This window comes from Anguilla rostrata, chromosome 4, assembly GCF_018555375.3.
Source record: "Anguilla rostrata isolate EN2019 chromosome 4, ASM1855537v3, whole genome shotgun sequence".
In the NCBI taxonomy this organism is placed as follows: Eukaryota; Metazoa; Chordata; class Actinopteri; order Anguilliformes; family Anguillidae; genus Anguilla; species Anguilla rostrata.
In genome coordinates, this window is record NC_057936.1 from 33398382 (window position 1) to 33425197 (window position 26816).

Genomic DNA, 26816 nt, shown 5'->3' on the forward strand with positions numbered 1-26816 from the left:
ATGTGATGAAAATACCTATATAAAATGCAGAAAGAGCAGCTAGACAGCTACTAGGTGATGTTAATTCAAAAGTCATCTCTCAGAATAGCAGGCTTTATTCCCACATAAGACACAGCTGACGCTGCTTTGGCATAAGCACATACGTTTGTACAGTACTGTAAGCTCCGAGCAGTATATACTGGTAGTGCAGTATATACTGATATGCAATAATATGAGTTATGCAAGGCGTCTAAACCATTATGGAGCCATAGATCTAAGTAGTGAATTGCTATGAAACAAACACAATGACCTTCATTGTTTAAAAAAAGGGAAAAGAAGGGGTTACACTATTTCCCAACATTAACAGATACTAATAAGTATTATATAATATTACAAAATGGCCAGGATTTCATGACTGAGAGCAACACAAAGTGTGCCTGTTGTGATCTGAATAGTTAACTAACCGTACAAATGTCTGCTGTGATGAATGATGATGGAGAAGTTAAATTTTGGACATTTATGTTTTGCTTATAAGCCTGATATTTGAATAACGCATGCCATATGTTGAAGTCAGAGGAGGACAGATCATAAATCCACGTTTTTTTTTATTTTTACTGTAGATCTTCTGTGAGAATGAATCATACTCAAGCTTACCAGAAGCATGATTTCTATATGCACACAGTCCAGTAGAAAATAACCCAGGCAGGCTTTATAACAATGAAGACATCCAGTGATTTCTCCTGAATATTTCAGATGTGCCTCATACAGACTTGAACAATGGATAATGACCTTTAATGTGGTGAATTTAGCCAAGTATGTATTGATGGAACCTCAGTGAAAGTGGCATGCTGAGGTTAGATCCGCTATCCTCCATAAAAATCAAAACCCACAACCTAGAGGCGCTGTACCACAGGCTTCCTATTATAGGCTGCCATCACCCCCGGTACAAACATTTTTTTTAATCGCAGGAGTCAAATTTTATCTGACCATCGGGCCATAAAGGTTGCCAACTCATAACAAAGTCAGGTCAAATAACAATGTAAGCTTACTTGCTTTTTAAAGACATTAAATCAGTAATGTACAATGGCTTTGTTTCTACACTTCAGGCATGGGGGAAGACATGATGTCAAATGCAGTAAAATGCCCCAGAGTCCTAACGTGCCTCAGAAAACCAGGGCTGAGCTCCAGGGTGCGGATGTATGAGCGTGGGTCAGAACTAACTCAAATTTCCTGTCGCAAATCGCCTTGATGTGAATATGTGCATTTCTCAGCTCACACCATGGCGTGGATACGTAACTAATTATTTTGCGCTGACTGATGTTCTGAGCATGCATTATTGTCCTTGGCTTCGCCGGGGCGGCCCATCACATTATACCACTGCAGCATTATTTATTTGGAAGGTTACCTGTTACGCCATCTTCCTCATAAACATTTCAAACATATTGAAACATGTACTAAATCTATAGATAAGACTACCTTTTGAAAATCTCTTTACAGAATTATTCAATGCTATACGATCAGTTATAATGATCTTGTGTGAATAAATAGTCTCTCAAACTGTGGAGGTAAAGAGTGTGAAAGTCTGTCCCTCTCCATATGGATAAAGCTAAACAACCATGTCATTACAGGCATGGAAGGGAGTCATTTATATCTGCCACTGGTGATTTCCCAAGTCCTGAAAGATTGTCATGGCTAATGAAGCCATCTACTGTCTGTGATCCAGACAAAATGCACACTGCTCCGAATGGCAACTCCACATAAATGATTACATATGCTGGTCTATTAGTGTTTACTGCTTCAGTAATAGTGCTGATTTCCTTCAACTGGGAATCAGGAAATCCTCTTTCAGAATCGTGCTTGTAATATACCCCCAGTAATCTTTCCGGTCAAAAGTAATTTTGGATTCTGGCCCTCTGGCTGTCATTCATGAAACAGAATGTAGAGAAGTTAAACATATACTTCATCAGATTTAGGGAGAAATATACAACATCAAAATTCAAAAATTTAGTAAAATGAATGCACTGTAGTTTGTTTGAATTTGGGCCAATATATACTGCACAGTATGTACTCTCTCATAAAAAACAGGTTTTCAACGTACAAAAATGCCAAGTTACTCACACATACAAGACATACACTGTCTATAACTCATTCATTCAGACTGCCAAAATCAAGGCCTGCCATTAAAAGTATTCATATCAAAATGACGCCAAGTTATGGTACTACAAACAATATAGGCTATCTTGCCTCACCGAAATTAAATACGATGTATTCCAAAGCAATGCTACCCAATATTTCCTCAATTCTTTCAAGTCACTTGTATGTCTTGTATGTGTGAGTAACTTGGCATTTTTGTACGTTGAAAACGTGTTTTTTTATGAGATATCATTTCTTTTTGCAAAGCATTTTATTATGAGAGTGAGAAATGCGAAGTGACCCTGTAAGAAACGGTTGTAGATTATGGCTATCCTTGTGTGAATTTGTACAGTCTGATGAGCGTGTACCGTTTAGCAGTGTCGGTTTGCTATATATCAGGCATTGCAACTTACAGACGACGTACAGCAAGTGTATGAAACAGGGCGTGACAAGGGTGCAGTGGCGTAAGTGTAAATGCATCAGAAACGCAGGTGAAATATGGCCAGTGTATGTACTCACGGATTTGACGGCCATCCAACGAGCCTTGATTGACAAAAGAATCAGCAAGCCCGTAGAATTAGAGTTCCCTAGGCCGCAACTTGTGTAACCTTCTGTCCTGCTCCGTTGTCTGTTATTTCTTGGAGATGCACTTTTAGTGTTTGTAAGGTTTATAAGGCATTTTGATAGGCTTATCTGCAGGTAGGAATCCTCTTCGCTGTTTTGCTAAGCTAGAACCGGAAAACTTGATAGTGGAGAATAGGAGCAGACGCATATGTCCCAGCAGGCTTTGCATATGAGAAAATAACAACAGTGTGAGAGGAATTAGGAGAAATTATGAAATTGTGTAGTTGAAACAATATGTTTTTAGCAGAATGGGCATGTAGGTGAAGGTTGACATGATCACAGACTATAGTGCAAAGTAAATGAAGTGACCATGAGCAAGCTTAGTTTCCTTATTGAATGGTATATATAACAGTCTGTATAAAGCAGTAATTGTTAAAGTGGAGGGTTAAGTGACGTGTGAAATCTATTGCACTGATGTGCTTTTGTCATGTTCAGTACTAGTAGTTATAATGAGTGAGTCATGATTTTAAATGTAATGTTTTAATGGTGGGTTGCAGAACGTACATACGTAGTAATTGTTTGTATGTGGCTAGATAGAGAACAGGGCGAGGTAACACGAATGTAGAAACGTGGAGTTTGCTGATAAGGTTTTGTACAGTAGCCAAGAGAAGAAATATAGTTAGTAGAAATGGCACAGTGGTGAACTGGTGTAACTTTTTAATAAAAGGAATACATTTGCCGTCATGAAATGCATATGGGTGGCCGTGAGTTTTGGTAAGTTTTGGTAAAGCAAATATAAGCGTAAGAAAACGTTAGTGTAAAAGAGGAAATTATCTGCCTGTGGGCGAGGCGGGATTCAATCCTTCAACCGGAGGTTTACCAGTCTGTGACTTTGTTAGTGCAGCACCATGACATAGCTATGCAATGCGTGAAATATCATTAGCAAACCTGTCCGTGATTTTAAAGAAGAACACAGGCAAGTAAGCACAGAAGAGCTCCCGTTGAATCCATATGGCTTTGCAATATTGTAGCCGGTTAATAACTGAACGTGCAGACGGTACGTCATAATGCAGTGTATACATTCGGTGAACGGCGGGTAGATGTGGTGCAAAAGCAATAATTGAGAAGTAGTAGACAATTATTAGTGAGGGTAATAGCAGGTTAAAGAAACGTGTTCCTAGCTGGGCTTGAACCTAAGACCCTATGTTCCCAAGACTGTAACCTTGCCCACTAGGCCACAGGCAGACTAGCTGTTTATACTGGAAATGTTTCAGAGTAAAAAGGTATGGGTATTTTGCGTGTGTATGCAAGTTTTTGATTGGGTCGTGTAGGTGAAGATTTGGCTGGTGTCGGTAAAATGTCCAATGGGGAGACATGTTGTTAGTGGGATAGGCGGCAGGAAAAAAAAGAATGAGAAGAAGAAGAAGAAGAAGAAGAAGAAGAAAGAGAAGAAGGAGAAATGCAAAATCCCCCTAGTTTGGGGCTTTATTGTGTGGACATGTGAAGTTGTTTATGAAATCTGTCTGTTGAAATGGGGTCAGAATGTACAGAATTTAATGTTTTTAAGGGCTGAGTGTCTGCGGCTGTTGTTGTTATTTCTGTGGGGAACCCTGAATAGTGCCAAACTCTCGGCGCTGTATAGGTATGGGGCATGCCCCCGCCAAGGCGTAACTTGCCATCCCAATACGGGGTTTCCTTCAGGGTTTCCTAGGAAACTGTTTAATGGGAGGGTTGATTGTTGAGCTGCCAAGGGGCTGACCTATACATTACAAATGTAATTTTATTCATTGCAAGCTAAATAGCTATGTTGACTGGCCAGCTATCTATCTAGTTAGCCAACCAAAGGTTTTAAACAATAATGCACAGTCCAGCAATTTACACAAATACTGTTAATATTACACCAATATTGATGTGTCACTGGATTACAATACTGTAGTGGAAACCTAAGTAAAAAATGCAATGTTGTTTGAATGAATCCTCAGCTTTTATGTGCTGCGCGTAAACACCCACAGAATACTGTAAAGGCTCAAGTTCCAGAGTAAAGTATTACGGTTCCATTGCCCTCCCACCCTTTCGTCTCTTTGTGTCTGGAGATCTGAGAGTGTCCCTGGATAATAATTGCTGACACACCAAAGCCAACATTGCACACAGGGCCTTTAATAGTTTTCATTTTTCTTCTTTACAGGAAGGCCCTTCCCGTGCCATTATGAATGATCAGCACATGCCTACCTCTGCGGCTCTTTGTAGAAGCATCTCCCCGGCTGACCTCCATCCCACAGGATGCTTCAGTGACCATTATTTTTCCTTGTGTCTTCCTCACCTCCCATTTACACCATTTCCTACACAGACAATTTATATAAAAGACTTTCCGCAGCTTTCATCAAAACCCAGGTAGCAGGCCCATTTCGTAACATTAATTCTCCCCTTTGCCAACCACATCAATTCAGTACTTTATAAACTATTTCAGGAATCCGATTTATCAGGCCTGACAGGACTTCACACAGAAATAAACAGCAGTGGTGCTGCAGGCCTGGCTCACTCAGGTCCTCCTATTTATCATTATTTAATTCAGAGGCCTAAAATTCCCTGACATTATTAATAGTAAGATGAATCGCTGGAAAACTCCGGAATCTGTGACCAACGAGGCTGAAATAATCCATTTCGGTGAAAATATCTGCGCGGAATTGCATTCCCTGATGGCCTGGGCTCTCTGTCATTAGCGTCCCCCCATATGCATGGGTGGCAAAGAACCGAAGCATGAAGTCCCGAAAGAGTAAGAGACTTCCCTCTCGCAATTCCTCTCCACCAGCCGGCACCTCGGCAAACGGACTGCGGCACAGTTTAACACCTCTGCCACTTGAATTTAAATCCGCTAATTTGAGCCTGTTGTACTTGATTAACGTTAACTTGGCTCACAGCGAACTGGTGTCTGAAGCAGGCTGGCTATTGTGCCCGTTCATTATTGCAGTTGTATTACTCCGACACCTTGATGAGAGATAATCACCTGCTTGGCCGCTCTTTAAGCAATTAATAGTCAAGTCTGAGGTTTTGTAATGTGTTCTGTTTTTAAGTGAAAAATGTTTTTATTTATGTTTTCCTTTATTTTTATTTATTTGTTTTTGTATTTATTTAAAATACAAAATAAACTAGGTTCATTTTACAAGGTAAATATAAACCCTAAGAACATCCCCACCCCATGCCAAAGCCGAAGCTTCATATCCAGAGCTGAAATTGTATACATTGCTCAAATTGAATTTTTTTTTTTTTTTTTGGCCATGTTGTACTCAATGTTCCAAATTCAATTCAGGCTGTTCCCCTGTAGTCCTCCATGTGGTTCTTTTCTCCTCGTCCTGGGAACTCTCAAAACCAGATTTGCCTTTCAGACTCATATATGTGTGTTTTTAATGCTCATATTGTAGAATTCACTTTTAAATGGAGGAAAAGCTGGGAGTGATATGCCAATACACTGCAGGTATACTTGTCATTTATATATATTTATAGATTTTATATATATTTCATTTTTTTTCTCCTAATTGGCTTCATAACATATACTACGTAACCAGGCTAGGGCTGAGTTTTCTTGATCATTTAATAATGATTTTTGTTTTAAAGTGGAAATAATGTAAATAATGAATTAAACATAAATAGTAATTACATACAAGGAATGCTTACTGCATTAATTTATTACAGTTTTGGTGATGCAGACAAACTCTCTGGCTAAGAGTTCAGTTTGTGATGCAGATGCCCTCCACAGCGAGAGTTACACAGTGCTGTTTAAAAAGTATTTGCCCCGATTTTTTTAACACTGAATGGTTTCAGATGTTTAGACGAAATGTAATATTAAACAAAGGCAACCTGAGTTAACACATTTTTCAAAATTATTTGAATATTGAATAAAAAAGTTATCATACATCCATATCACCCATGCTTCCTATAATTTGATTTAAAGCCTGGGTAATATGGGTGTTTGACAATCAGCAAAACGCTTACTATCAGTCTTTCACATTTCTATGGGGGAATTTTAGCCCACTCTTCTTTGCAGAACTGCTTTAATTCAGACAAATTGGTAGGTTTCTGAGCATGAACTGCTCATTTCAGGTCCCTCTGCAGCATCTCTATTGGATTCAAATTAGGACTTTGACTAATTTCGTTTCTTTTCAGCCATTCAGATGCGGACTTCTGTTTTTTTGGATCATTGTCTTGCTGCATAATCCAATTATGTTCAGCTCATGAACAGATGACTGGACATTCTCCTTAAGAATTATTTGGTACAGAGCAGAACTCATGGCTCCTTCAATAATGGCAAGACATCCAACAAAGCATCTCAACACTATCACACTACCATCACCATGCTTGACTGTTGGTATTATGATCTTACTTGTAAATGCTGTATTTTCTTTATGCCCGGCATAATGGGACCTGTGTCATCCAAAAAAATTCCACATTTGCCTCATCTGTCCATAGAATATTATCCCAAAAGGCTTGAGGATCATCCACATTTTTTGCAAATGTGAGATGAGCATTAATGTTTCTCTTGGTTAGCAGTGGTTTCCACCTTTCTACTCTCTCATGAATTTTTTTTTCCCAGTCTCTTTCTTATTAAGCCATGAACATTGACCTTAGCTGGGGCTAGAGAGGCTTGATTTTCTTCTCAGATCTTTTGTGACTTTCTGGATTAGTTGTTGGTGCGCCCTTGGAGAAATCTTGGCAGGCCGGCCACTCCTGGGAAGATTCATCACTGTTCCAAGTGTTCTCTATTTGGAGATAATGGCTCTCACTATGGTTTGGTCCCAGAGTCTTCGAAATGGCTTTGTAACCCTTTCCAGACTGACATATTTCAGAAATGTTTTTATTATATCTTACGGAATTTCCTTTGATCAGTGTGCTTGTAGAAACATGGTTTTATACAGATATGTCCTTTTCAAGACTGAGTGACCATATATTGTCTTGGACAATCAGTTTGTGAAATATAAACTCATTTATGACTCCTGGATACCTTCCAAGATAGCTGTGCATAAAACCACAAATACAGTTTACAGTGTTGTTGCCCTTTTTTGTACATTCTGGCTTAATAGACAATTATTTATCTAGTAGATGACAATATGAGCTTTGCAACAATGTATGACATGTCTAATTTTACTTTTGGAATAGCGATTTATAGCCCAGCGTATCCGAAAGTTTTGTCTCATCATTGCCACGTTACACATTCAGCCTTGATGAGAACTCTATTAAAAAATTCATATTTTAGCAGTAGTATTGTTGTGTTTATTGAGGCTTGTCAGTCTAAGTTTCCCTCCATTTTTAAAAAAGTCTCTTCTTCAAACGTATGTTTTCTGAGTAAAAATTTGCTTTAAATAATAAAGAAAAAATAATTTGTGACATCTATACATAAATACGTAAAGGACACAATGGTGGTAAGGAATTATCAAACCTAAACCCAACCCAACCTAAACAACTTCTGCACGTCTTTCTATATTTCTTTGTTCTGAGCCGTTTTATTTCATTTAATTTTTTTGGTCTTTCTTTATATTTTAATGAATAAATAAACACATACTGGGCCCTGCAAAATCTGCATGGCATAATTGCATTTTATGTTGCTCGTACTTAAGTTTAGGAGGGGACCGTTTGTCCTTACTTAACTAAATGAGACAAGTGATGATGCGAGAGGGGCATTTTCCACAGAAGGGTCAAGTCTGTCCCCCTCCTACCTAGCCCATCTAAGTCGAATACCGGGGCGTTTCATTTGAGAAATTTCCGAAAGATTGATGGGCACACTTATCATTTTCTAATTTCCAATTCACTCAGGGATTTAACTGGAACTAGCAATTTTTCTGAGTGCCAACCAGATTTCTTTTATTTCTGTGCAGGGTAAATGGGAAGAATCTCACAGTCCATTAAGCAGACAGTCCATGTCATAAAAGCACAGAGCTGGAGAGCAGTCAGTGCTGAACAGCAGTCTGTTTGATCTGCCAGCAATGGGCTTATAAAATCAGGGGGTCCGTCCGCAATAACCTGATTCTTTGTACATAATTTGCATTTGAAATACATAGCAAAATTGACCGTGTTTCTGCAACAGACATGGCCAAATGTCTTGGAAAAATTACACACAGTGGAGGCGCTACAAAAAATATTCCGCAGCCTTTTATAAGCAGCAAGTTGTGTAGGAAGGCTTATTTCTGTATTTGATGATAAGAACCATATTTGTTAGTTTTAGGAGCTCTGCCCCTGAGGACTTGGCTTTTGATTTCCTTCAGTAGATGCAGATTAAAGACAATGAAATTCTCATGATTTCCCTTGGCCAAAAATTAGTTAATGATAAGATGTTACATTTACCTGATCTCACTTGGCACAGTCTTTAAAACCTAAAAATAAATAAAATAAAATAAAATAAAAAAGCCTCGGATAGGGTGTTACATTCCAAAGTGTAAATTTTTCACATTTGACAGAGATAACTTTAACCTCAATATTGGTGCTATATATGGAACCAGTTAGCTCAGTTAGCTCAGAGGGTAATTATTGTGTAATATTAAGCATTTTAGTAGTTGTTGTGGACAACATGAGTGTGTATTCAGATATGCTTGTAAGCATTCTTTCCTTTTTCTGCGGACTCACAAGTCAATTTCAATTGTCCCTGTGCGTATGTACGTGTGTGTGTGTGAAAGAGAGAAATATATCCACAGAGAGAGGAATTGAGAAAAATAAACCTTTGCATGCAGTGTAGTTCATAGGTATTTGGATTGTGACACTATTTTTGTTGTTTTGGCTCTGTGCTCCAGCACAGGGGTTGGGGTGCTTGGATCATGAGCAGTGCTTTTACTTTCTCCACACTGTTTTCTTTCCATCACTTTGGTACAGGTTAATACTCATCCCATCTCTCCATAAAGGTTTGTTATAGAGCTGTATCATTTATTTATTTTATTTTATTTTTTTAAAGCACTGTAATGGCAGCTGGCTAGCTAGCTAGCCTCCGTAGCTTGTGCATAGCTGATAAACCACTTCTGTATTTATTATGGTTCTATATATATATATATATGTGTGTGTGTGTGTGTGTGTGTGTGTAGGATACAAATTATATGTTATTAATTTACAGATTTGCCAACTTGATCACTGGGCTAGAAGTTTGTTAGCCAGATAGAAAGTAATAATTATTTTACAATAAAATCCACCGGTTACCGCCTCAACACTTTTGCTCTCCTCAAACACTCCAAAGCTACAGGGTGCAATGCGTGGTCAATACACCTCCAATATATCACGTTGACAAAAATGTATAATCCCCACGATTGCTACAATGTTGGGATCATAAATTAAACAACAGTTCAACCCATTATCAATAGGAAAAAAATGTTGAAATCAAAAACATTATTTACTAAATATACCTTCACCCACGTTACTTATAGATATGGAGTTTGAAAATTATCTGATGGTTTCACTTTATGGCTGCCCTCAATCAAAATTTCATGATCAAGGCTTACAAATCAAAAACACATTGTTTTTGTTGAGATGCACCACAGTGGACTGGAATTATAACAACACAAACACCAATCTCATTGAAAAGCCCTTTGTCTGCTCATTCATTTGAAGGGCATCCAACAAGCCTTGCGTTGTGCAAAATTGTCAACAATCTCCTTCAAGTTCAGCTCCCAGGCTCTGACACTATCGATAGAAGGTATAGCCTGTCCATTCAGACTCTTCTGCCCAATAACCTACTGCTCCTCTGGTTCTCGATTCATTTTAATGTAGAAAATGAGCACTCTGCTCTTGCTATTGTGACAGGCAATGTTATAAGTGCAGTACACACTCTACCGAAGGTAGACTTTACCGGATGGTGTTCCACAATAAGCACAATGAACATAGGAATCTTATTCTTCATGGCATTGCAAACCTATTTCTGGCATAATGTGGTTTAAGAGGGTGCATAATCTTTCTAAACATGAAGAACACCTGAGAGATGTTTCTTCTGATGAATGCATCCTTGTTTTCCATTGCAGTTGTAGCTACAGAAATTGCCAGTAGGCCAGGGCACAACCATATGACTCTTAATGGGAATGAAATTGAATCATTTATTTAGCTATGATTGAAGGATTTTTATGATTTTTTGTTCATCTTTATCAGGAGTGTTAATCATGTTGGAGGGTTATCAGGCGAAAATACTGAAGACATACATTACCGAAGATAATATAAATACCACATAAATACCACATTCTGATACAACAAAGAATCATATTGCTTAACAAATGCAGAATCCCATAAGTACCATTGTTTTGGGATATGGCTTATTCCGTTTCTGTGGAACACACTGGTTATGTAAGAGGACCAATGGCAGAAAGAGCCAGTGGTTCACCAGAATATTTTCTCATCGGTTTTCCAGTGGCCTTCTAGCAAATTCAGGGCGTTTTCAGACAGATGCATACTAATGAGCTGCTTGTTAATCACAGATTATAGTTAGCAGTTTACTCTTGGATCTCCTCTCATTTTCTTATATTTATAGCCTACAGTAAATGTATTTCTAAACATAGAAACTGAAAATAGAAATAGAAGTCGTTGTGAAAATAATCATGTCTCCAGCATTAGTTTTTCTAAATTTTCCAAATTCTAAAATTTGTATCAGAATCAAAGATTTGTCGGTCTAATTTTTAATGTTAATACGGAAATAAAATATCCGAAATAAAAATATTACAGTCACTTTTTTATTTTGGATAACTATTCTGTAATTTATTTTTTCTTACTTTCTTCTGGTCAAATAGCAATAGCAATACTACACACTACTGTGCTCACTGACCCTGACAATGTAACGAATGAACACTCTTGACTTGTTCAACATCACATTATGTGTTCTCTGAAAGATTATATTCTCCAGTTTCAATATATCATTTAAATCAATCTGAATTCAAAAACTATGGATGCTGCTGTTCATTGCACTTCGTAAATGAAGACAGATAACTTGGAATTGTTAAAAGCTTTCTGATTTGATAATGTCTGTCTGATAGAATACCATATTTGTATATTGTATATTTTAACTGAAACTGAATGGTTTCCCTTTGCTTTTAAACCATAGATTCCACTAAATCTTGAATGCATTGATTGACTGACTGACTGAATGATTGGTTGATTGATGTACTGATTGATTTAAACATCAGGAATATTGTGTAGTAAGTTAATGTGTAAGAGCAAAGTTGCCAACACCTTAGATTCACTTTTGGAATGAATCCATTGTAGCATCTAGTCGCTGACCTTGATATCTGTTCAAATTAATGTTTGAGATCTAAGAAAATATATGAAAGTCATAACTTTCATTGACTTCTGCGATTTCCTCTGAATGGCATTACGTTCTGCTTTATAGGCCTAGGGCACCATGAACAAATAAAGTGCTATTGCAGTGACATGACGGCCATACTCATGAATGGAAGGGGCCTTTCTAGAAAGGCAAGCACTTCAATCAGTTATCACACACTTTAATTCTGTTTATGTATAAAAAGTGCTGTTGTTTTTACATGAAATAAAAGCCAAGAATGTGCACTATAACCACACAGGAATTGTTTGATTACAAATCAATGTCTTTGTCCCTTTAAAGAAGTGACATATTCAACATACTAAATACCCTTTAAAGAAGGAGCATATTTGTGTTGGCATAATTCTTGCAATTGGAGTTATGTGAAACTGGATACACTACATTTGTGTTCCATTCTGTGATGGCTAATATGTTAATAAGCCCATTGTGAGAAAAAAAGTCAGAATTGCAAGAAATAAACTCGCAATTACAGGTAGAAAAGTCAGTATTAATGTAAAGGATGTGCACATCTTGCATGGTTACACACATCCGGCACACAACATTATTTAAGAAGGCTAGAAGCATGTACATTAAAACTAGACTTCAACTAGATTGAATTAGAATTGTGGAATCTAGTTGCCTAGTTGACTGGAGCAGATTTTGGGAGCTGTGTAAATAAAAAAATAAAAAACATATAAGCCCAGTCGCAATACAGCTGAAATCCAAATTTAAATGGCTATTTGTGGCAGTTCAATCACTTCCAGTAATTAGAGAATGATGAGAAGAGTTATTACTTGGACTTACTACTGTGACAGTAACTTGGACCTCACAATTAAACATGCAAATTGAATCACAATCTGTCTCTGTATCTATTCTGATGAAGCTCTTAGGAACTTATGTGAAGAGAAAAATAGGAAAGTTGTGCACGCTACCTTAAACTATCATAAAGTCCCTGTAAAATATTAAATAAATATGACACATTGGAATTCATTAGTGTGGTATGGTGGCAAACAATATGTATCCTTATGAAAGTAACACACATAGATAAGTGTCAAAAATGTTTGTGCATATCAAGCATAAATGAGAAAAACTTTCACATGTCGTTGACGGTACACCTTAAATTACATTTTATTATTTCTGTATGACATCGTTCTAGTTTTTAGGAGGAAGCACAGCTCTTGAAAAGATGTACATTACTTTACATTTCAGTTACCATTCATTCTACCCCTACTTTACACTGGGCCAGCCAATGGAAGATGGGCTCCCCTTCTGTAGCTCGGTTCCTCCTGAGATATCTTCCCTTTGGGGAGTTTTTTCTTGTCACTGTTTGAGTGTTTTTCTCTCCACTGGGGAGTTTTTTCCTCACTTGCTTGCATTTTGGGGGTTCAGGCCTGGTTTCTACATGGTTTTGCACAGTCTTTGTGACAGTTCTCTGTACAAGTGCTGTTCAAATAAATTGAATGTGACTCTTGAAAGCACACAGGATACATTGTTTTCTCACCTTAAAGGGCATTATAGAATATGCCTGCACATAATCGGATTTTGGGGAAAAGTTAACCATGTTGAGACAATAGTACAACTAAAGAACTGAGATTGTACTCCATAACTTTAATTGACCATGGAAAGGGAGAAAATATGTATTTACTTTTGTGAGCTCACTTTTATTCTTGTGTGCCTTTAGCATCCCCTGCTGGCTAAAACAAATAAATGCAGTTCCATATTTATCTTAAAACCTTTCTTTGTCCTCATGGGCTAAATAATTGAATGCATGATAATATTAATTCTAAAAGGAGGCATGACTATTCATTTAGCTGGGAAAAACACAAACATATTCAATAAATTGATTCAGGGACACTAAAGTTTCATTTGGAAAAAGGTCTGTTTCCAAACAAAATGTAATTAGAAAAAAAACTTGGTGCGATGTAAAAATGCAATTCACCCCATTCCACCTGCAGACTACCCACCTACCCCCCCCCCCCCCCTTCATTTGAGAATCAAGGAAAGTACTAAATTATGACATTTCTATGTTGTAATATAACTGCTATTCCATCTGTGGACCTCACCAGCCTTTACAGAGGATTTTTGTCCACTTCCCGCTAACATAGAAACCAAGCCAAATCACTATATATAGCAAATACAGTCTCTGATATACAGATGGATAGCCCTGCTCTTTGTCTCAGTCTACCGTAATATTCATAGGAAATTAAGAATGGCGGGTCATGTTTGTATTGCGTGAGAGGAAAAAAGCCGTGGCTGAAGAAAACAGTATCATGTAACAATTACAACAACAAGGTGTCATTTCAAAATTGACCACAGATGCCCATTGTATTATGGCTCCACTGAGTTGAAATGCTTCAACTTTAATAGAGCTGATTTTGCTCTTGCCAGATGAAAAGCTTGTGACTGTGTATTTAGAATTGTTCCGATTGGACATTATATAAAAGAACAAAAACAACTCAATAAACATATCCATCACAAGCACCGATAAAGCATATTAGCTTCCATCAGCACTGCACTAACAAAAGCCCAATTAGATGAATGTCAAAGATGAACATACGCGAGTGGTTACCAAACATAAATACTTCATCAGTGATAAAAATACAAAAACAAATAGAAATTGCTCCATTGAGATTTAACTTACAAGAAATGTAAGAGGGGTGCCAAGTTTTGCAAATGGCTCATCAGGTTCATGTTCCTTTCGGACTGAGCAGTCCTTCTAGTAGAATCAAAGAAAATCTGTGGTGATTAGAATCCTTTGTTGCTGTGCCATTATGTAGTGTTGAAAAGGGGGAGGAAAAGACAGCATAGATGAGGGTTCTCGGGAGGAGAGAACAGACAGAACAGTATCCAGGGAGAGGAAGAAGGTGAGCGAAGGGGGAAAGAGAGGGGGCTTAAAAGGGTGGTAGACTGTGTGGAGAGACACGGAGCTGCTGACACTGTTGCCAAGGTGAACTCTGAAGTCAGTGATTAGGGATCACGGATGCCTCAGCAAGAGGGTAAAAAAAGGAGAGGGTAAAACCAGGATGCAGACGGAGTAATGGACTGGGGGGAGCTATCAGGAGACAGGGGAGCGAGTGCGTGGAAGAGCTGAAAAATATGTGCACCAGTGAACTGGCTTGTCTTAAAGATAAAGAGGAAAATGTGGTTTACAAAGGTAAACATAAAACTATTAGTCAATATTAAAAACAGTGGTCGCCCCTATCCTAATGCTTGATCCTGTAATAACTAAAATGCCTTCAGCTAGCTCACTCTATTAGCACCTAACACTGTACAGCCCCATGGCAGCACCATTGAAGCAAATTATATTACAACAGAAACAATATTATATCAGCTACTGACACATATAAGACAGCTCAGAGCAAATGTATCTGTTATTAGGCCCTAAACCATACATAAAAAAACAAAGGGAAGAACCATCTGGACAGTGTTGCACTGAGGTGATGTGTAGTGACATTCAGTATGTGAATGAATCGTTCGTTTTGAAGAAATCTTTTGGGTGTACAGTATCAATTCAGCAACTCAAGTGTATCAAACTTCTACAATTCATCCTACTCAGCCTTAGCAGGAAGTGCTGAACTTTGTATGGCAAGCCAAAAGAGGCCAACATTACAGTTACAATTACAAGTAACACAATTCTGAATACAATTATGTACACAAATGCACTTATATCATTTACTAAGTAACAAACTTTTCCCCCTACAATGACGATTTTCCTACTATTTCAGAAAAGCAGGCCGGCTATGTTCAGGTTACAGGCTGAAGTGGTCCAAATCCAATTTTTTGCACACATTGTGACACTGTGACGCTGTGTGAACACAAAAATCAGATCTTCTCATGTCAGATACGGGCCACTTCCATGTGTGGTCCTAGATCAGGTTTATATCCAATCAGTGGCGATGGGACTGCTGTGAGAACAGTCACATCAGAATTCATGTAGTTTTTTTAACATCACCTTTGGCCCTCCCTCATCCTCAACAGCAGATGAAGAATCATCCGACCTCTACCACAAATAATCTTGTGCTGTGTCTGAAACGGCTTACTTGCTTACTGTTGAGTATACAATTTGTATACAACTTGTGTGCAACTTGAATAATCAATAGTAGGCAAGTAAACGGTATTTCAGACACGGCCTTGAACAATGCTTGCACCGCTATTTTGTTTGTTTTCATGATGGACTGTCACAAATATTATGTTTTTTGTTGTTGTTAATGCACGCTTGCGGGTTCTTACAGGGCAGAGGTCTGTTCACACTTCCATCAGAAATATTGTTCACTTACAAACATGAGTGTGAACAGTCAATGCAAAAAGATCAGACCAAATCAAAAAATTGCAATTGAGCATTAAGGCCTGTGATGTGAACTTAGCCTTAGAGCTCCACAGTGCTGATAAAACACTTGTCTCAGGCTGGCCAATAGCTACAGTAAAGTGTAATTTTAATTACTGCATTTATAGAACACATTATGTGATGGGAGAATGATGCTTCATTAAAAAATGACAGGAATATCATAGCTGTCAATGATTTGAATCAATTGTTTGTTTTTTGTTGTTGTTTTTTGTTTTTGTTTTTTGCGGCTGTTCAAAAGAAATCATATTTGATTGGTTTAGGCAAGGTGTTTGAAAGCTCATTGTAGCTCCACCCATCACAGGGTACAAGAAACTCTTCCATCACTATCATGCATATCTTTGTTTTTTTATTTGTCTTCAGTGTCATCATTTTTATTACTGCTAATTATGTAGTATATATTCATTATTACATGCTGTGTATTTTATGTCTGTTTAAAATGCTTTAGCAATGTGGATGCTACATGTATTACAAAAATAATGGCAAATGAAAATGAGACTTGGTCATCACGCGGCCAACCTGTAGTACCATCCCCAACACCTCCATGACTAAAGAGGACAGTAAAAACTGAGAGATGCTGGCGTAGGCCTACTAAACTGGATCATTGCCACAAAGGTGACACACAGATTCACCGATCTCTATTATTTGTGGACAAACCTGTACGGCAGGTTAAATGCGCAGCCAATAGGATGAGCTACCTGGTTAAATTGCATATCAGTGTTTTAAAAAACAACTGTGGGGTGCAGAAAAGCCACACGTGGGAAATGAGGTTGACCCTTTCAGATCCCCTTGCTCAGTCTACCAGACATGAGTAGAGGGGCAGTGTGGTGCTGAACACTCTGGGGCACATAGAAATGACTGGGCACGGGGGCAGGTCTGTTCTGACAGGTGACAATGCCTGAGCATGACTTGAACATGAATGTGAACTGGACGAATGCACAGAGATGGGTAGTTTGTTTAAAATAAACATTGATGTGAACCCCAGATAAAAGGTAAGGGCAGGTATACCCTGACCATGGACACCAGAAGCTATAGCGACTGTGCCGCTTAGCAACTAGCTGTCCAATATGGTTTGAATTTGACAATTCTTTGGACTCCTTTCTCTCTGAATGAAAGTCTTATCACAGAATATATAAGAGATGACAGTTCTTCGTATTAATAACTTATTTCACTACAAATTGGGGAATTTTGTCCAAGGGGTTTTGAAAAAACTGTTAAATAAACATCTAAATAAATCCTATATTTATTTACACAATTCTGTCCTCCCCCGCCCCCCTTCTTTTTCATTGTCTTTCACTAATAATGGGGGTGGCTGTGTTTTAACCTTGATGTGTGATGATTGTGTATGCTTGAGATGCTCATTGCATTGACCACTGTGGCACTCTACATTGTTCTCTGCTGGAACAACCTGCCCAGGAACAACTAAATTTATCTTGATGGCTAATTACTGAACAACCAACTGGCTGCATATTGTAAATATGTAAAAAAATAAATGAACATCCATCCATCCATCCATTATCTATCCCCGCTTATCCTCGGTAGGGTCGTGGGAGGTGCTGGAGCCTATCCCAGCATACATTGGCTGAGAGGCAGGAAAACAACCTGGACAGGCCGCCAATCTAAATAAATGAACAAATAAATAAGCTACAAGTGGCCCTGTTAAATGTAAAAGCCTTTGAGAGCTAAATGGTCTCGCTGGCCCTATATTCACAGCCTCAACTATGTCATTGGTCTGATGAAGAAGCTGATGCAGTATCCAGAATAGGTCATGGGAAAAATAAACAAGGGAATGCATATACATATATGTTACCATGGATTCTACAAGTCTCTGGAACTCTACTGGAGGGCCGGAACACGATTCTTCCAAAAGATATTCCCTCATTTTCAGCTCCAAGGTGGGGCTTCCGGTGCTGGCTGTGTGCGGAAAGAGGCAGTCTGATGAGAGTGCACATGGACAGTGAAAAGCCGCAGCAGCCAGGAGACAGGAAGCTCCCCTAAGAAAAGTGGGTGGGCCACTTAGGCAGCAATGAGAACACTATCTGCGGGCTTGTTTATAGTTAATGTGTATCCGTGTGTTCATGTGCAGTGTCTAGCCAGCCAGTTATAGGGCACCTTGCGCTTGTACTAGTGAATTGAATATGGGCTGCAGGTTAGATATAAAAGGAGTGCTCAGATGGTGCTTGTGGCCACTTCCTGAAGTTTAGTCAGCCTGAGTTCTAGCTTTCCCATGTTGTGCATGCTTAAGCTGTTATTGGTGTTAATAAGTTAACCAATGGCTCAACTGCTAGATCAGCCTGGTCTGTCCCTCACCAAATATATGAGTGCTTCACCCCCCATAGACATTAGTGGGTCTAATCGTGAGCAGGTGCTGACTATTCGCTGACCCCAATCCACCCCTACCCCCCATGCCCCTCCCCCTCACCAACCCAATTAACTGCAATGCAATAGCAGTTCAAAATAAAATTACATAGTATGTGCAACATAAGTTCACTAGTGTACCATAGAATTGTAGGTTTTTGAGAGAATAGTATGTAGCTGTCTGATTGTTATTTTGTTCATGGAATGTGACTCTATATCATAATAAATCCATCCAGGGGATTGTTGTTGCCTTTAATAGCTTGGATGTCTGGACCATATGTTCTCTGGACCACAACAGAGGTACTGCTAATAAAAACAAGGCTTCGTAAGAGCCAAACATCCAGTCCAAGGAGGCAGCCATGGATGCTTCAGCTCTGGGTGTACACAGCGTATGTATGTATGTATGTATGTATGTATACGTGTGTGTGTGTGTGTGTGTGTTTGTGTGTGTGTGTCCATATCTGTCTGTATGTGTTTTTTGTCTGTATTTTGTCTTGTTTTTGTTTCATTTGTATTTGATTAAAATGGATATTAAATACTTTCATATCTCTGTATGGTGGCACATTTGTAAGAACATTCCTGCATTGAAACACACAGCTACGATCCTCCTAGCTGTAAGCAAATATCTTTGAAACTGCCTGTTACTTTGAAACCATGTCTGTTACTTAGCGACCACTAATCAACCTAGACAGACTTGTTAACAAAAACAGCACTAAACAGCTAACAGCACCTCCTTATCTTTAGGGTGCTAAATATATTCGCTTGATCAGATCTCATTTTCAGAACCACACTGTATCATATGACTTCTGCCCCCCCTACACACACATACACAAACACACACACACACACACTTCTCAGAAGCCATTTCTGTCGCCGCGGCAAATAAATTAAACATGAATCGTTGAGCATGCTAAATGGCTTGCAACACATAATCATCTAAATAATAATGAGGCAATCATTAAAGTGACCTAGATGGATGGTGTATGGCTTTTTATGGAAAAGGTAATGGTGCAAATTTGATGTGGGGAAGGGAAAAGGCAGCTTTCTGTGTAATTCTTTCTTTCAAGTTGTCCTTTTATTCCCGAAAGACCTGCAGTGGAAAGCGCCGGAAGGACAATGAAGTGATTAACCTAATCAGCGCCACAGTGAGAGGGAAGGGCCGGCACTGTGAAATGTGCTTTTATCCTCTGCATGGCCTTAATAATCAACCTGAGCAAGCGAATCACTGCTGCAATTTCCATCCTCCATTTTCCTTGATGGACATTACTGAGAGCGCCGCAGTCTGACTTGGGAAATCATTTTTAGATTTTACATTCTTTGTTATTTTCTGCTTTGATACTGTCCGTGTTGCTTTAGCTTTCTCAGGCATCTTCACTGTGTGCATGTTCAGAATGTGTGATTCTTAAATATGTTATTAGTAATATTTAATATTATTTATTTAGTATATAATAGTAATAGTATTTTGTGTTATTGTATTATTTAGTAATATGTAGCCATATTTATATGGTCTTCCTAAATGGAAACGACTGGATAGGCATTTTGGCAGACACAAAAAAATTATACATTTAATGTGGAAACATGATGAGTATAATGGTGTTTCTAATTACGGTCAGATAATTTATCTAAGGAGAATGTGTGCTACACATTAATAAAGACAACCGGAGTTAGCTTGATCATACATGAAAATAATCATGTATAAACTTTCTGTGAGCAGTGAGGCATTGAGAGTCATTACAGCCTTTGCAGATGGCAACTAGTCAGCACAAAAGACAGTTCCAATAGTACCTTCACCAAGATGGACCCAAGACCAGATAGAGTTCAATGGATTCCCCAGATGAGGCTTGTGCCCTACCAGAGGCTCCCACAAGGTATAATGGAGTTAGGAAACCCTGTGGATGCCAGTCAAACCGGCCCTGCCATAGGTCTATAGCAAGAGGTTCCTGAACAGCTTTACAGAAGAATTATTGATTTTTTTGGATCGCCTACAGTTTATGATCCATCACATAATTGTCAACCTCGCTACACCATTTGAGAAGTACATGGGTGACCCGATACCCATTACCATCACCAGCAGTAACAAGTAACAAATACAAAGTACATTTTAAATTATTATGCTTTAGTATACTTCAAGACAAATACTTGAATTGTCCAAGACATACACTTATGCTTAAGTATTTATTTCTTAACATACTTAAAAGTATACTTGGTTTTCACATCAACTTTGCAGTAGTTAGCAGTTGCCTCGACAGGTTTGTCCCAGACCAGATCCTCCCTCCGTGGAGTTTGCCTGTTCTCCCTGCGCTCGTGTGGATTTCCTTCAGGTTCTCTGGTTTCCTCCCGTATCAAAATATATGTATGACCAAGGCACTGGCCTCATAACCCATGTTTTTGAAAGTTCACTTTAAAATTCCACATTGGATCATAATTCTTTGAGAGTGATACTATGAGATTCCCCTATAGGCATGCAAAGTTGAATTTGTCATTTGAACACAGAAGTTTAAACATAGAAGCCATTAAATTTCACTGGTTGAATCTATTTTGTTAGTACTGCATAGCCATTAGCCACATTCATTAAATTTGAATTTGATATGCTGACAGATATATTTGTTTGACTTATTCCACACTTCTGTGCAATAAATGTGTAGATAAAATTTAATAAAAAGAATGAAAGTCTCAAGAATTTGAATTCTACAGAAACCTTTTCAGTGGGACTGGGACCAAGTTTGTACCTATCGTTTCTTCTCTTAAGTCACCCAAGACAGGATTGACACTAGGAAAAAAACTGTACATTTGAGTAAGGATGCATATCTCAAACCAGAATCAGACACAGTGTATAGTTCCTTTCAGTTTGCAGGATTGCTCCAGCCCTGTCCCTCGCTTTGTGGTTGTGGACTACTTCAGCCCAGTTCTTCCCCTGTCTAAGCCTTGACGCAGCCTGGAGCTCCAGATATATCACCAGGCCTCTCTACACTGTACTATACTGAACTATATAATTTGGTCTTTTATTATTCCTGTTAGCGATCACCTCAGCTATAACCTACTTAACCCGTTTCATTTACTGTGATAGATTGCATTTCTACTACATTCCATTCTCCCACAGCTTTACACCAGACCGGCCACTGGAGAATGGACTCTCTCTCTATAGCTGGGTTCCTCCCGAGATTTCTTCCCATCGGGGAGTTTTTGCTTACCACCGTTTGAGGTTTCTTCTCCCCACTGGGAGTTTTATGCCATTTTTTTACATCATATGCTTACTATTTGGGGGTCCAGGCCTGTGATTTTCCGTTTGCTCTTATTTTCTTTGTTTCTTGCCCTTTATATTTTGCTACTCTGTAAAACATCTTTGTGACAGTTCTCTATACAAATAAAAGTGTAATTGAATTTAACTGAATAGAGTGTAAAGGACTTAACAAGTCTGTATTTCTTTACCGTACGTTGGGTCCATCACTCCAACAGCTATTGAGAAGATAGAGCTTGTAATGTCATCACTTTTGAAAATCATTTGCTAGTTAACTACAGTCTATGGCTAAATAGCAAGGTAAATACACATAGCTGCTCAACCATTACTTCGAAATTAGATAGCACATAAAAATGCATCAACATAAATTAGTGCATATTTCACCAAACATTATCCTGAATAAGTAACTGCCATTACTGAGAGGTCATGTATGTGTGTAATGACAGACACAGTTGAAAAAGATAAACAAGACAAGACTAAAATAAATTGACTAAAGTAAAATAAATAATACAAGTACTGAACGGTACTGTCATTTGTTTCTGCTGGAAACATAACTTTTTTTTTCTCAGCAGGGAAATTAACTTGGTGCTGTAATTGGTGGACACACCTTACTGCCGTTTTTGAGGATCCCGTTCAGTGATATCAGCTCCAAGCCAACGGAATAGTCCTTTTCTTCCTCATTCTGAAACTACATGAAGGAGTAGATGCAAACAGTGCATATCACACCCCCACACTTCTTCGCCCAGCTTCCTTGAACTATGGAAAAAGAAACTTATTATGTAATGCCATCTGCAATAAGCAATTCCCATTAAGTGTTTGGTATTTACTGTTTGCCATCTTGGGTGCATCTTTGGCACATTATCAAAAATTTCAAAGGACTGTGACTGAACTTCTGTTTTTCAAGCTAAACATTTATGCATAAGACAATTTTGAAATATTTTTTGCAAATGATAGTGAACCACAAGCATGGGCAGTAATTGTGAAAACGTTCAGAAAAAAACTGCATGTAGTTTTAAATGTTAGAATGATCATAATGACTGGGATTGACATTTTAGAGTTAAAGCTGCATCCTGTTTAGTTATTTGAGCACGAATGCTGCATGACCACATGTGACCTGTGCTTTGAGTTGTTGCTACTGACTACATTAAACAAAATGAACTCAAATCTCCAGTTAACCCAAAACAGGGGCTCTCTTCCCTTGCAAGACCATGCCATCTGACCGGGGCTGAGCGGCAGGCCAGATTACAACCACAACCCATCTACTAATAACAAATTACGGGTTCGCTGCTACCTGTGATTTCCCTGCGGGACAGAGCCAAGCTCCCTGTGATAATTCACAGAGCTGCCATGTTTATTGGTTCCCGAACCTCCACGTTCAGGCAATTTCGGTTAAGTCAGCATGATCCCAGGAGATGGACCACACCTGGGCTAGCAGCCAAAAATCTCCACCATTGCAACAATGGCAGAGGACAGTCATGCTGGACTATGGCTGGTCCAGAAGCGTTGTCCTTAGATGTGTATCTGCTAAAGTATAGGCCATTTAACATTTGACTATATGGGAAGATTTGAATCCTTGTTCCCAATACTAAGTAGCTGAATCGATCACCAGAATACTGGATAGTACTCGCAGTGGTACTGATGAGCTGTGATTCATTGTGAAATTATTTACGGGACAGTTGGAAGTTGTATTTGGGGCAATGCCTCCACAGGGGACCTTTTCTTGATATTACCTGTGAAACTCGTACCAACATTCAATGATCTGTTCCCGTAATACTAGATATTTGTTTAGTTTCAATCTTATTAAACCACACCTCCCGAGCAGAAAGATTGTCATCTTATTGTTTTGTTTTCCTGAAGGTAAGCAAAAACTGATACAGGTATACATGTTTTTCGAGTGAAAGATTATTCCAACAGAGTTGATTTTGACAGGGTGAGCGTTGCAGAGGATGGGTTGTTGTAATAGGAATCTTTTTATGGAGGCATTTTAAAATACATATTTTCCAAACTGTCAGACATAATTACTGGTCTGCACTCAATGTGATTATGTGCTTGTGCATTGCACCCTGAAACTGACGAAGTGAAACTGTAGGAACATCTTTGTACCTATTGAATACCTGCAATCAAGCGCTTCAGTATTGCAAACAATGTTTGCGATGCTGAGCAGTGGTTTTTTGACAAGATCATATTAAAGGGATAGTTGGCATTTTCAGATTAGGCCCGCTGAGCTACTCATCACAAATTATGTGATAACTTGGGGACAAGTTGGGCTCAAGCCCTCCCCTGCTTTGAGTATATGCAGCTCACTCTGTTTTCTGTTAGCTTTGTTAACATTCATTTAATAGGGGCTGAGAATCACCCCCTGACAGCCATTTAATAAAGATTAATAAACCAAACTTTTTAAATAAAACTTTGCCTATTTGCTTGCAAAATAGTTGGTGCAGTCTCGCAAAGCCATGCTGCTTTCTCTCACGCTAGCACACTTTGTCACTTAAATACTTTTTCTTAATTTTGGATGTCAGTAACAAAGTTACTTGAATGGGCTTACGTGAACAACAGAATTGTCACCGTAAATATGACAAGAACAGAGCCAGTCTTCAAATAAATCACACCTTTTACCTATATTGTCATTCAAGTTGAAACATGCAATTCTTCAACAGCCAACTTCCCGCCCTTCATTGCTTGGGCACATGGAACAGTTTGCATCTAACGCCCACATAGCAACAGCGCCTACGCATGTGCATGGGTTTGTCCCACACACACAAGGTGAAGACAGGGTGAAGCAACAGCCATCAGAAAAATATATATGAACGTGATTTATTGTAAAATGGATTATGCAGTGATCACTCTCTATTTGTTATGTTTAATGTTACTGTGCAGCACACCTGTATCTTCTGTTCAAACAGCTGTTTTCTTCAAGATTAGCTCATGATGCACATGATGTCATTATGAAACTAGCTTTAGAGTACAAGAGATTTATTATTTTTTTTAACCAGGGAAATGTTTTTATTTTAAGAGTTTGCTTTTATACTAAGATTGGACTAATTTATTCCATTTATTTTTTCTTTTTGTATTTTTTGATATTCTTTCAATGAAATTATGACCACAAGTTGGAATTTTTACAAATATATTTTTTCTAAATAATATAGTTTTACCATCATTTTTATTTTATTTAAATCTCTTGTATGCATATATATCAAAAATGTATATATACAAAACATATACCACAAATAAATTTCACTCTGCTTGTTTGGAGGAAATGTTATTTATACTTTTTCCAATTAACTTAAATCAAGCCAGTAACACAGAATAATTCTTTGGGAAGCTGTCCCTGTACATTCTTTATAAAAAGTGTTTGTTTCAAAATCTAATAGGTGCATGCAACCAATTTGGTGTTCTTCATCGTCACTGAAAATGGAGTGTTTCGCTGTGTCCTTTCTGATAACTGCTGAAGTTAGGAAGAATGCCATTCCAATTCAAAAAGCTCTGACTCTTCCATAAATCACTCAGGAAAGGCTCCCACACATGCACTGGAAGGCTTACACGATTTGAGCAAAGAAGAGAAAGAGGGTATTCATTTGAAAGTAAACATTCAATTATTTTAATTAAGAGTTTTTCTCACAAATGATGTCATTTGAGAAAGTCAGGGAAGAGATACAAAAATGGACAGACAGTTTACTTTATATTTTACGAATTCAAATTTTGTTAGTTATAATGTGAGGCTCTTAAAGGTGTTCATACATTCTTGTTGCACATGGTTTACATCACAGTTACAATAATCAATATTTAATAAAATTTTAAAGTAATTTTAAGTAATCAAGTTCTTTTCTGTCCCTTCTGCCTCATTTTCCCATACTAAAAATGTAGTTTTTGCATTGTTGTGGGGTTGATTGAAAGAACCACATTATAATGGGCTGTATAATAATGTTAATTTTAGATTGAAAAATTAAAAATAATATTAAAATATAGCATTTTGGTTAAATTGTCCTTCTCAACATCTCCATATGAGCGTCAAATTAGGGAAATAAGCTATTGTATTCTACCTTAGCCTGCTTGCGAGTTGTTTAGGTTATAGTTTTATACCTTCTTTATACAGTACAAGTGTTTTAAAAAGTGAAATGAAATGTCAAAACAGAAAAATAATTCATTCAAAATTAATGACAGGTTGCTCTGCACGTCGGTGAGTGCAATTTGCAGACTAAAAAAAAGAAAACGGTGAACTGAATGGTAAGTTTCTTGTCGTGGCACGCAGAGAGAACTATGGTATGCTGCGCACAGCTCTTCCGTGACACCTTTGCCAAAGATTCACTGGCGCGTTTATAACGAGAGTGTGTAATTACATTCCTTGCAATTATCAGTCAATCAACCAAATTCCTGGAGAGGAGATTCCCAAAAGTTGCCTCATGCTGTACGGGTTTGACAGGGGCAGTGCCTGAGGTGCTGGAAAAAGTAACAGTCAAGCCAGGATGTGATTTCTATGAAGCATGCTCAGGTGTATTATTGAAACCCTGACACGCAAGTGGTTTTGTTTTCATTTTCTCCTTCAGAGAGTGTTTCTCAGTTCTCATTTCCTAGGAACCTACAACAAGCGAAACCTCCTGAATTCCACGAGTGCCTATTGGATGCAATGGTATTAACTGACTCGAAAGCACAGGCAGTCAGTTGCATGACAAATACTGAGGGATGGGAATAATTTGAGTTCCAGTAGGTGCCTGCTAAATCAGTTTCAATAAGTTCACCAAAGTAAATCTGACATTTTACAGCATGTATAGTAAATGGATCACAGATTTATATGCATCGTTTATAAACAGGTAGTTGGTCTTGGGACAATTTTTTGCACTATATGCTCCAATTAGTTTTAGGGCACTTTTACACCTTGTTAATTTGACAGTTTCGTTTAAGTGCAAGTGTAGTTTGGTTTTGAGCTATGTGTGAAA

At 38.2% G+C, this 26816-nt stretch overlaps 1 long non-coding RNA gene across 3 annotated transcripts in view; it reads right to left on the reverse strand.

Annotated features, from left to right (window-relative positions):
- Positions 1-26816, reverse strand: part of LOC135253260 (uncharacterized) — a 99661-nt gene that overhangs the window by 67797 nt on the left and 5048 nt on the right. For 2 of the 3 annotated variants that reach the window (XR_010329568.1, XR_010329566.1), the window contains exon 2: positions 22490-22638. This is a non-coding gene — a long non-coding RNA (uncharacterized LOC135253260). Of the gene's footprint in view, positions 1-20819; positions 21415-22489; positions 22639-26816 lie in introns of those variants that run through there. The other variant, XR_010329567.1, reaches the window with a different exon arrangement.